The sequence below is a fragment of the Callionymus lyra genome, chromosome 1 (genome assembly GCF_982586985.1).
Source record: "Callionymus lyra chromosome 1, fCalLyr1.hap1.1, whole genome shotgun sequence".
In the NCBI taxonomy this organism is placed as follows: Eukaryota; Metazoa; Chordata; class Actinopteri; order Syngnathiformes; family Callionymidae; genus Callionymus; species Callionymus lyra.
Window position 1 is genome coordinate 52,032,021 of NC_141818.1, and position 13,238 is coordinate 52,045,258.

Below are 13,238 nucleotides of genomic sequence, written 5' to 3' on the forward strand. Positions count from 1 at the left end.
CTCCAGTTGCTACATCCCGGGGTCAGGGTCGCGGGGAGACTGGAGTCTATCCCAGTATCATAGAGTGAGAGGCAGGGGACACCCTGGACAGGACGCCAGTCTGTCAAAGGACACACAACCATTCACACACACACTCATACCTACGGACGATTTCCTAAAGTTCTCAATCAATCTCTTACTCTGAAAATAATTCAATATGACATTAGTCGACATGAGAGGAGAAAATTAATTTTGAGCTTTGACTTTAATAGAGCCTTCATTTTTCTTGGTGAGGAGCCATTGAGCAAAAATAAAGGAGTGAAAGTATAAAATCAAGACTTATTTTAGACTTAGACTATTTTATATACATTTATAAAGTACAAAAATGCAAAAAAAAAACTATTTTCCCGAAAGTATGTTTTCATTTTCATTGAAAATAATCCAACATGAGTCGACATTTTAGTGAGAACAAAATGAGTGAAGTTTAAAGAATGACATTAAAGGGCACCTAATGTAAAAACCCAACTCTCCTGATTTATTCACGTTGTTTCCATGTTGTAAATGTTTAAGTCGTTCTCTTCAATATGCAGTAGATTATTCATCCTCATCATGACGTTGATCCATTTGGAATTTATTACTTAATAAAGTTCTGGTCTGAAATCTCACCAAACGAGATTAAGGTTTAAAGGAAACATTCTGACATCACACTGGTGCAGGTGTCCTCCCCTAAAAGCCCTAAATCAGTTAAGAACCTACATGTTAATAAACTAAATTAATATTAATGTAAACATGGTGAGAGTTACTTCTGCCTTTAGGTGTTTTTGTAATGTGTACATTAAGCAGCAAACCTTATTTTGATTCATCGGTTTTAATGCACAAAACGGGCGTTTCAGGGGTGAGTTTGAAATTTACGTGAGTCCTTGAATGCAACTTGTGTTTTGTGACAAACCAGAGCAGAGTGGGCGTGGTTGCTCGGACGAGATTCAGTCTCAGCCAAAACAGCGCATTTTAAGTGGGCGGGGCTTAAGTGTATTTTCTAATGTAAATATATTTATTAAATGAGAGTTTTGTGCAAAAAGAAACTGATGAGTATAATAGAGGTCCTAGAACAATTTAAGAGACACTTAAAGCAACACATTAGGTGCCCTTTAAGTAGATAAAGAATATCATTTTTTCTGTGTGGATGAGAAAATGGATTTTACCGACGACATCTAAAGAGCGAGTGAAAGATCAACACAATGTTCCTGCTGGTGTTTGAACGTCACAGCATCACATCCAGTTAAATAAACAACCAGAGCGTCTCTGGCTCTGTGCTGGTGATTATGTAATCATTTACTAATCGCCTTCATGATCTGTTATCGCTCCACGACCACCGCTGCTGTTGCCATAGTTACCAGGACTCAAGGTCTGCAGGTCTTTCTGGTTAGTTCACCGACGAGTTAACACCAGCAGGACCACATGTTCGTCCGCGGGCGGCGCCGATCGATACTCGTCGTTACAGAGAAGAATTTATTGGAGAATAAAAATATGTTTGACGTGGACGCAGTCGACAGACGTAGATCATCGCAAACATCTTTTGTGGTCGGTGATAAACAAGAGTTTTATAAAGAAGTATGAATAAAAAAGTACTTTCCCGAAGAAACACAGCGCTAATAAAGATGGATCTGTGTCGAGGAAGGAAGGGTTGGGATTGTGTATCGTCTCACAAACTCATGGCTACACTAGAAAAAGTATTTTTCATATCTCAACCAGATTTCAACTTTTGATGTTTCCTCTTTAGGTAATTAAGTAATATTTATAGATCGCTTTTCCAGACCAGGGTCAGGAAGCGCGTCAACAATCAAAACAATACTCAATAAAATATATACTTAAAAAGTCTAGACACATAAGACAAACACAAGAGTCTCAGAGAATCAAGGAAAAGCTCAAATAAAAGTGTCTTGAGATGTTTCTTGAAGGAGTCAGTAGATCATCAAACACAGATGTTTCTTGAAGGAGTCAGTAGATCATCAAATACAGATGTTTCTTGAAGGAGTCAGTAGATCATCAAACACAGATGTTTCTTGAAGGAGTCAGTAGATCATCAAACACAGATGTTTCTTGAAGGAGTCAGTAGATCATCAAACACAGATGTTTCTTGAAGGAGTCAGTAGATCATCAAACACAGATGTTTCTTGAAGGAGTCAGTAGATCATCAAACACAGAGATGCTTCTTGAAGGAGTCAGTAGATCATCAAACACAGATGTTTCTTGAAGGAGTCAGTAGATCATCAAACACAGATGTTTCTTGAAGGAGTCAGTAGATCATCAAACACAGATGTTTCTTGAAGGAGTCAGTAGATCATCAAACACAGATGTTTCTTGAAGGAGTCAGTAGATCATCAAACACAGATGTTTCTTGAAGGAGTCAGTAGATCATCAAACACAGATGTTTCTTGAAGGAGTCAGTAGATCATCAAACACAGATGTTTCTTGAAGGAGTCAGTAGATCATCAAACACAGATGTTTCTTGAAGGTGTCAGTAGATCATCAAACACAGAGATGTTTCTTGAAGGAGTCAGTAGATCATCAAACACAGATGTTTCTTGAAGGAGTCAGTAGATCATCAAACACAGATGTTTCTTGAAGGAGTCAGTAGATCATCAAACACAGATGTTTCTTGAAGGAGTCAGTAGATCATCAAACACAGATGTTTCTTGAAGGAGTCAGTAGATCATCAAACATAGATGTTTCTTGAAGGAGTCAGTAGATCATCAAACACAGAGATGTTTCTTGAAGGAGTCAGTAGATCATCAAACACAGATGTTTCTTGAAGGAGTCAGTAGATCATCAAACACAGATGTTTCTTGAAGGAGTCAGTAGATCATCAAACACAGATGTTTCTTGAAGGAGTCAGTAGATCATCAAACACAGATGTTTCTTGAAGGAGTCAGTAGATCATCAAACACAGATGTTTCTTGAAGGAGTCAGTAGATCATCAAACACAGATGTTTCTTGAAGGAGTCAGTAGATCATCAAACACAGATGTTTCTTGAAGGAGTCAGTAGATCATCAAACACAGATGTTTCTTGAAGGAGTCAGTAGATCATCAAACACAGATGTTTCTTGAAGGAGTCAGTAGATCATCAAACACAGATGTTTCTTGAAGGAGTCAGTAGATCATCAAACACAGATGTTTCTTGAAGGTGTCAGTAGATCATCAAACACAGAGATGTTTCTTGAAGGAGTCAGTAGATCATCAAACACAGATGTTTCTTGAAGGAGTCAGTAGATCATCAAACACAGATGTTTCTTGAAGGAGTCAGTAGATCATCAAACACAGATGTTTCTTGAAGGAGTCAGTAGATCATCAAACACAGATGTTTCTTGAAGGAGTCAGTAGATCATCAAACATAGATGTTTCTTGAAGGAGTCAGTAGATCATCAAACACAGAGATGTTTCTTGAAGGAGTCAGTAGATCATCAAACACAGATGTTTCTTGAAGGAGTCAGTAGATCATCAAACACAGATGTTTCTTGAAGGAGTCAGTAGATCATCAAACACAGATGTTTCTTGAAGGAGTCAGTAGATCATCAAACACAGATGTTTCTTGAAGGAGTCAGTAGATCATCAAACACAGATGTTTCTTGAAGGAGTCAGTAGATCATCAAACACAGATGTTTCTTGAAGGAGTCAGTAGATCATCAAACACAGATGTTTCTTGAAGGAGTCAGTAGATCATCAAACACAGATGTTTCTTGAAGGAGTCAGTAGATCATCAAACACAGATGTTTCTTGAAGGAGTCAGTAGATCATCAAACACAGATGTTTCTTGAAGGTGTCAGTAGATCATCAAACACAGAGATGTTTCTTGAAGGAGTCAGTAGATCATCAAACACAGATGTTTCTTGAAGGAGTCAGTAGATCATCAAACACAGATGTTTCTTGAAGGAGTCAGTAGATCATCAAACACAGATGTTTCTTGAAGGAGTCAGTAGATCATCAAACACAGATGTTTCTTGAAGGAGTCAGTAGATCATCAAACACAGATGTTTCTTGAAGGAGTCAGTAGATCATCAAACACAGACGTTTCTTGAAGGAGTCAGTAGATCATCAAACACAGAGAAGGTTCCAAAGCTTAGGAGCAACAGTCTGGAAGGATTTCTCTCCTCTGGTCCTGAAGTTCAGGAACCATCAGTAGATTCTGATCCACAGACCTCAGAGCCCGAGCTGGGGTGTAAGTCTGGATCAGATCACTGATGGAAGGTCTGACCATGAATAGATCTGAAAGTAAGAACCAGACAAAATGTGTTTTAATATTACAAATCACAGTGAACTGTATTTAACTTATAAATATTCATGTATTTTATTTAAAGTGTACGTGTGACTTTGGAAACCCAAAAATAAAATTACAATTTTCTTCAGAAAAGCTGCAACATGAGGAGAAATCATGATAAAATGATAAAAATAAAAACAAAATATTACTTGGAAGAACTTATACTTTACTTTTTTTTTTATGAAAAACTTTTGCATGGAATCCATGCTGGAATGTGTCTGTATTGTGATCAGAAGATAACTTCTTTTTTTGGGGGTTAAATTGTGGTTTTGAATTTTCCTCTCTGTGGTGTTTGGATCCACTTTAAAAAAAAAGAAAAAGCTAAGATATTCCTTCACTTCACAGTAGAAAATGTATATTTAAAAATATATAAATAATGGAAAGAAATGAAGGAAAGAAGAATAGGGCACAAAGAGAAATGGAACAAAAATGATAATTTAATAAATAATAATAAACAATAATTATAAATGTTTAGAGGAAACACCAGCAGTACAACAATATACAGTAGAAGTTCAACACAATACTGAAGTGAAGAAGTTTTGCACCAACAAGAAAAAAGTCTGTTAATCATCACATATGAAAGAAAAACAAATATATATTTGATTCATGTAAAGATGCAGCGTCAGAGCCTGAAACATTCATACACTTTCGTCTGAAGCTCTTAAAAGGAAAGCGATGTTACTCGACTACCAGAGGGTCCCTGGAGCGGAACGTTCCTGGGTCAGGTGACGTCGGGTGGAAGCCTCGGGTCGGTGTCCGAGAGAGTTCGTCTGAGTCAGCGTCGGAGTTATTACACTGTTATGATCACGTTATGGAATCTAAGGTCGATAGAAACTCTTTCATTTCTGTCCAAAGTGTTTAAAACTCGCCTGTTGGTCTGAATGTTTGCCTCTGGTGTGTTTCCGCCGAGTCACTGTTTCTTTTGAAAACTCAAAGAGAGCCTTTTTTTTTGAACATAAAACTCTCAAGAGTAACAAAAGTGCAGGACGTTCCACTTTGTCAGTTAATTTTAACAAGGAGTTTAATAAGGAGTGGGAGTGAAAACAGCAGAAGAGAGAGTTTGGAAGGAAATTACAACAAGAATTCATAGCAGCCTTTTTTATCGACTTTTAAATGAACGTTCAGTTTAGTTTGTGTTTATTTTGAAGTGAAAAGAGTTTATGGAGAGAAACGATGACATTAATCGATGGCTGTGATGGATTTAACTGGAACAGTTTATTAAAAACACACACACACTAATGCAGACACAGACACTTGGACGCACGCACACAAACGCAGACACGCACACAGACACATGGACACACAAAGACACAAAAAGACACACATGAACAGACACATGGACACACAAAGACACAAAAAGACACACATGAACAGACACATGGACACACAAAGACACAAAAAGACACACATGAACAGACACATGGACACACAAAGACACAAAAAATCCCAGACAGACACACATGCACACAGACACACAAACGCAGACACGCACACAGACACATGGACACACAAAGACACAAAAAATCCCAGACAGACACACATGCACACAGACCCCCACACAGACACAGACACATGGAAACACATACACAGACACACACACAAACGCACAAAGACACACACAAAGGCACAAAACAAAATACATCTCATATAAAGTTCTGTGTGTGTGCATATATACCTTATACATACCTAGTATATACTGTATATATATATATATATATATATATATATATATACCTAGTATATACTGTATATACATATATGTAATATATATAGGTGCATATATATGTGTATATATATATATATATATATATATATATACCTAGTATATACTGTATATACAGGTACATATATATTTTATAAATATATATTAAATATATAGATATATTAAATAAATATGTATGTGTATATATATCAATACAATACACATGTGTGCCTTGTGTTCTATGGGTACAAATACATAGTTACGTGTACGCACATTTGAAGTACGTATGTATTCATTTTTGCAGTGACTGTTTTGTGAAAAACTGTGTGACTCACAAGTGCAGATTCAAGAGTTCGGTTTAGTAACTTGTACTCGTACACGTAGAAAATATAGTGTGTTTTTACGACGACAAGTCTTCAATGACGCATGCGTACCTTCTGGATTACGAGTATGAACATGTAGTTACGTCAATGCAACTGAATTGTACGAGTACACATCTCATGGTACGACTATGTGTGTCAGGATGCGGAAGGAAACCCAGGTGCAGAAAGTGTCCGATTGTCAAACTTGACAGATTTATTAACAGCAGGCAGAGGATCGTCACAGGTAGTCCAGGAAATATACATCCGACAGGTACGATATCCAGAAAACAGGTCAAGGGCGCAGGCAGGCAGAAAAACGAGAAGACGTACCAGGGGTCAAAATCGGGAAGGCGAAAAGATCTCGAATAGGGGGTCTAAAACGTGAAACACGAACTAGACGAACACGGGACAACAAGTGTGACGAACCGACAAAGACTGAGGGAGAGTGAGCAGAATAAGTAGCTGCAAGCAATCACTGGCAGCTGCAGCAAACAAGACAGGTGAAGACAATAACAATCAGCAGGGGGAGGGACCAGAAAGGAAACTCACAGACACAGAAGGGAGCAGGTTTCAAAATAAAAACAGGAAACACCAAGAAAGACACACAAGACATAACAATGTGGGACTTATGAACCGGTTCTGACTTCATAGTTTTCCGACCAACAGCAGAAACGGTCGACGATGTTTCTCCAGCAAACTTGTTTCATCTCGTTGACGCCTGATAGTTATTGTTCTGACGCGTCAGGTTTGTTGCTCTCAGTAACGTTCGCCGCCGACAGTTGTTGTTCCTGCGTCGACCTCCGTTGAACTCATGCTGTCATCGTTGGTTTGACGACTCGTATCGTCCTGTCCGTCATGAACCGGGTTCCAGAGACGCAGTGAAATCCTCCTGATGTCGTCCTCCTGCAGCTCCGTGGAAACCATCTTGTTCATCGTCCTCACACCTTCAGGATCAGAAAAGTCTCGGCGATGAATTCTGATTCTAAATCCTCGACTAATAAATGTATAATTATATTTTTGGTTGTTTTGTAAATGTATATATAAAAAGAAGGTTTATTTTATTTCTATTAAATAAATAATAAATATTTTGTTTGTTAAAAGGTTGAATTTGTTTTTCATAATTAAATAAAATACAGGTTCATCTTAAGGTCAGAAGCTTTAAAAGGTATATTAAAATATAAATATTTTTTAATATAATTAATAGTTTTGTTATCTATTTTCATTGGATAAATGCATGTGATTTTCTTCCTGTTTTCTTGAGGGTTTCTCACAAAAATCACAATACATCATTTGGCCCCTAAACACTCATGATCTTCAATCATAAAAACCTTCTGTGACAGTTTTAAGCTTTTATTTTTAGAACTTTAAAACTGTTTATTTCATTTTGCTATTTCAAAATTGTAGCTAATAAAGGAGACTGCGGCGCAAATTAAATCTGTTCAGGGGCCACAATGTCCCCCGGGTCATGGTGGTTTCAGGGTTTGAATAGATTTTTAACTCAATTATCATGCAAATATTCACAGGGTTCTTCTCATTTTTGTGTTGCAGTTAAACTTCCGCACTCTAGATGGCAGCAGTCGTTATGTCCTCCACAGCTATAGGTAGAATGACGACTGAGGACGAGAGGATACAGTGAGTCCAGCAAATTTGATTTAATGTATACAGTGTTTTTGTACATCAATACATTATTATTGGCTGTAGCATTACATAAAATTCCCTACATCTGATAAAGAAAAGGGCTTCAGACCAGGGGCCCTAGACTGGATGGGTATATATATATGTGTAGTATTGACCAGTACTTGACTCTGGTGTTGTGATAGTGTAGCTCCGTGGAAACTATCGATCCTGATGAAGTATTGATGAAGTACTAATGTATGGAAGTAAATCAGTGTCTTCAGAATATTTTATGTTTATGTTTCAATATTTATTAAAAGTAAAACATTGTTGTTTTTAAAAATATGTTTTAAATAATTATAATTAAATCATTCATTTCTATATTGAACAGTTGAATTTTAAACTTTTAAATTATTTATTAAAACAATGTTTTTTATATATAAATAAATAAATATTTATATACATATTTTGAAAATGTACAACTTTTTAAATTGACTTATATTATTAATTTAAAACAATTATTCAATAAAAACAATTAAAACCTTTCAGTATATACAGTACATTATTTTATTAAATTTCTATATTTATATTTATATATTTCCATATATATTTCTAAAAAATGTAATTCAATAATTCCTATATTTAACAGTTGAATTTCAAATGTTAAAACTTTTAAATACTTTATTGAAACATGTTATATTTAACAATTAAATATTTAATAAAAAAGTTGTTGTTTTTAAATCTTCTAAATAAACTCTTCCATATCCTCGATTCTTATTGGTTGTCTTCAAGTTTTTCTTCGGCTGAATCTTTTGGGCAGATTTCTTCAATCTCACAAGAACAAATTAAGTTTGATGTCTCATTATGTATGAAGTTGAAATTTCAGTAAAAATAGCAAGTTAAAATTTTAATTGTAATGATTTTTTGATAAAATGAGAGACGATTTAAAAAAAAGCCAATTGTTTGTTTACTACAGTTATAGCATTTAAATGTTGATTTAAATAAATACATAATTCACCATTATGTTAAACTTAACAATGTTTTTTAAATGAAAATACTGTCTCTTTTCTACTCATGTTTATGTGAGTCACAGATGTAGAGTTTTCTCCTAAGTAACAAACATCTGAATTAAACCCAGAACCTTCACACGCAGGATCTTCCGTGTCCCAGCGTCGGTTCGGTCGCACGAGATGTTCCTGCCGCTCATCTTTGCCGACGGAGAGATTATCATAACAGCTTGAGAGTCGATGACCTGCCAGATGTTTGTAATCTCACACCGAGGAGCCGCGACCGGATGAGGGCGGGATTATGAACGGTGACGGTGAGGCGACGAGGGGCGACAAGTGTCCTCTTCTGCCCTCACCCCGGGACGCTGAAGACAAGGAACAGGTGGAGTTCATCGCTCTGAAAGTAAATGTTTCATTGGGAGCTTCTTTCAAGTCTGGTCGGAGTTTATACGCAGGTTAACGATAACATCTCGAGAGCGGGTTTTTAATCAGGCGGATTAATGAGACGCTCTGGCCCGGAGTTACCCACAAAAAACATCAAAGGAGTTTTTCTAGCGCTGCGTCTCCATCCCATAATACATCCCTGCATTATTCCTACCTGCCGCACACCTCAGACCGAGGAGCCGCGGTGATGAAGGAGAACACAATGAGGCAGATTAAAAGATATCCGTCATGTTTGGATTCATCACGAGGTTGAGGCGGAAGAATGAAGTGAGATTTACAGGCGGACATTTTTTAAGCCTTTTTTTTTATTTTTTTATTTTACTGTGAAATTGAAGTCGCGAATGATTATCAATCTTCGTTTGAGCAGTTGATAAGATCCCGGTGAACTAAAAGGGAAATCCAGGTTGGATATTGAAGTTTAGTTGAGTTTTGAAAACTCTTTTTAAAGCGAGACAAAGTATCACTCTTTCATTTTCATGTCACTCTTTCATATCCAAGTGACAATAGAAGGATAATTACCTCAGAACCTGCTCCGGAAGATCCATTTCTATCACTGAAGTTATTATACTGAAACCTTTTATTTTTCTATTTCTAACATTTATTTATATCATTTCTTGCCATTTTTAATAGATATTGCCATTGAATAATAGATTTAAAAGTATTGCTTTATTTATTACACATTAATTTAATTAATTCTAATAAAATGGGAAGTGAAAATGGATTTTTAATGTAAGGTTTTTTTAAATAAAGTTTATTTTTTTAGTTTTAAAATGCTGTGTTTGAAATAAACTTGTATTACTTGTACTATCAATAATAAGAGGCAAACCTCTGTGTTTTGCAAAATACTGTGTTTTGTGAAAAAGAACAAACCAAGATAATGAAGATTTTAGACCATAAAGAATAAAAATTCAGAATTAAAATCAGACTAAAACTTCCTCATAGGAGAGAATTTTATTATTTTTTATTATTAATTAATTTGACAATTGAATGTCCTGAGGGGCCAGTTGTCATACAGTGGCAGTTGTGAGGGACCATAAAGCAAAGAGGAGAAAAACGTATAAAATGAACTTTTAAAATCAAGGTAAAATTATTGCTCAAATGCTTAAAATATTATTTTATTGCATTAAATTGCAACTTGTAAAAATCTGATATGAAAGGTCTCTAATATCTAACTTTTAGTTCTAAGTTATATAAGAATATTCATTTAAATCTACTTGATAAATACAAAAAGTCCCAAAAGAAAAACCTTATTATTAGTCATATTTAAAAAGTTGTAATACATAATAAATACATACATATTTAATAAAAATAATTGTTAGTTTCTTCTCGAACTGCGACCTCATGAGGGCTACAACAAAAAAAACAGTTTAAAGTGTAGCCTTGAGCTCAGCTCAACACTGGACTCCCATGATGCATTTCAGCAAGACTGTTCTCCTGCTAATTGGACACTATATCCTTTGTGCTATCTCAGGGTCAATCTGACCCGAAAACAAGCGATGAAACAAACACATTTGTTTCCGGCCCCCCCCCCGGGTCACCTTGACCCTCAGATATCATTTTTCGGCTCTTTATTTCTCTTCTCTGTTAAACACAACACATTGTACTCGGTAGATTTTATATAATATAAATATATATATATTGAATTACTCAGATTCTAAACTACACAGTCCTTGTTATTATACACTATATAGTTTACTCTCAGTCATTATTGGTTATTTGTTCATATCTATATTGTATAAAAGAAGTATAATGTGTTTATTATGATGTGTTTGGTTTATTTTATCATTAAGAAATAATGTATAATTATTAATGCAACAGACAGCAAAACAAAAATAAGGTTGGTAGTTTGATTCTCAGTTTTGTCGGCGCGCCGAAGACGCTCGACTTCTTCTTCCAACTACTTAGCGGAGGAACATGTTTCACTCCATTAGAGAGTGAAAATTGGACCCATGGAAGTGTAAAGAATTGGACATCAGTCCCTGGAAGCCCCCGGAGGTACATCAAGCTCTCCCGGTTAAGAGCATGTTCTGCCGGCGAAGATCACTTCGCCGTCGAGGACGAGCATTAATGCAACTTGTTCTTCCTGAAGACGAACCCGTGTCCCAGGCTGAGATTCTGCTGCTCTCTGATTGGCTCGTGTCTTCCAGGCTCTCCTGTCGCTTGATCCGGAACAAGTTACACTTTATTTATGCGATTAAAGAAGTTTGTTTCAACACTTTTTTTACATGCAAAATAATGTATATAATTATATATTTTTTTCTTTTTTAAAGCTTTTTTAAATGGATTAAAAAAAAAGGGATTATTTTGTTTTTATTGAATAAATGATGAATATTTCGTTTGTTTAAAGGTTGAATTTGTTTTTAATAATTAAATAAAATACAGGTACATCTTTAGGTAAGAAGCTTTAAGAGGTATATTAAAATATATATTTTTATATAATTAATAGTTTTGTTATCAAATTTCATCGCATAAATACATCTGTTTTTCCTCAATTTACTTCCTGTTTTCTTAAGGGTTCCTCACAACAATTACAATATATAATTTGGCCCCTAAAGACTCTTTAGTCATAAAAACCTTCTGTGACAGCTTTAAGATTTTATATTTAGAATTTTAAAACTGTTAATTTAATCTTTCTATTTCAAAATTGTAGCTAATAAAGTAAGTAAGTAAGTAAGTAAGTAATATTTATTTATATAGCGCTTTTCGAGACCAGGGTCACAAAGCGCTTTAACAATCAAAACAATACTCAAAACAGTACATACTTCAAAGATCAAGGAGACTGCGGAGCGAATTAAATCTGTTCAGGGGCCACAATGTCCCCAATCATGTTGGTTTTAGGGTTTGAATTGGGTTCTTCTCATTTTTGAGTTGCGGTTAAACTTCTGCCCTCTAGATGGCAGAAGTCGTTACGTCCTTCAGAGCTAAAGGAAGAATGACGACTGAGGACGAGAGGATACAGTGAGTTCAGCAAATTTGATTTAATTTGTACATCAATACATTATTGTGGAAAAAATGTTCATTCAAGTGTATTTTCTTACACTAAAACTGATTTAAATTGGCTGTAGCATCATAACGATCCCCTCTAACTGATGAAGAAAAAGGCTTCAGACCACCTTAAACTAGACTGGATGGGAGTATATGTGTAGTATTGTTGAGTACTTGACTCTGGTGTTGTGATAGTGTAGTAACAAGTATATATGTGTAGTATTGTCAAGTACTTGACTCTGGTGTTGTGATAGTGTAGTAACAAGTATATATGTGTAGTATTGTCCAGTACTTGACTCTGGTGTTGTGATAGTGTAGTAACAAGTATATATGTGTAGTATTGTCCAGTACTTGACTCTGGTGTTGTGATAGTGTAGTAACAAGTATATATGTGTAGTATTGTTGAGTACTTGACTCTGGTGTTGTGATAGTGTAGTAACAAGTATATATGTGTGTAGTATTGTTGAGTACTTGACTCTGGTGTTGTGATAGTGTAGTAACAAGTATATATGTGTAGTATTGTTGAGTACTTGACTCTGGTGTTGTGATAGTGCAGTAACAAGTATATATGTGTAGTATTGTTGAGTACTTGACTCTGGTGTTGTGATAGTGTAGTAACAAGTATATATCTGTAGTATTGTTGAGTACTTGACTCTGGTGTTGGGATAGTGTAGTAACAAGTATATATGTGTAGTATTGTTGAGTACTTGACTCTGGTGTTGTGATAGTGTAGTAACAAGTATATATGTGTAGTATTGTCTAGTACTTGACTCTGGTGTTGTGATAGTGTAGTAACAAGTATATATGTGTAGTATTGTCTAGTACTTGA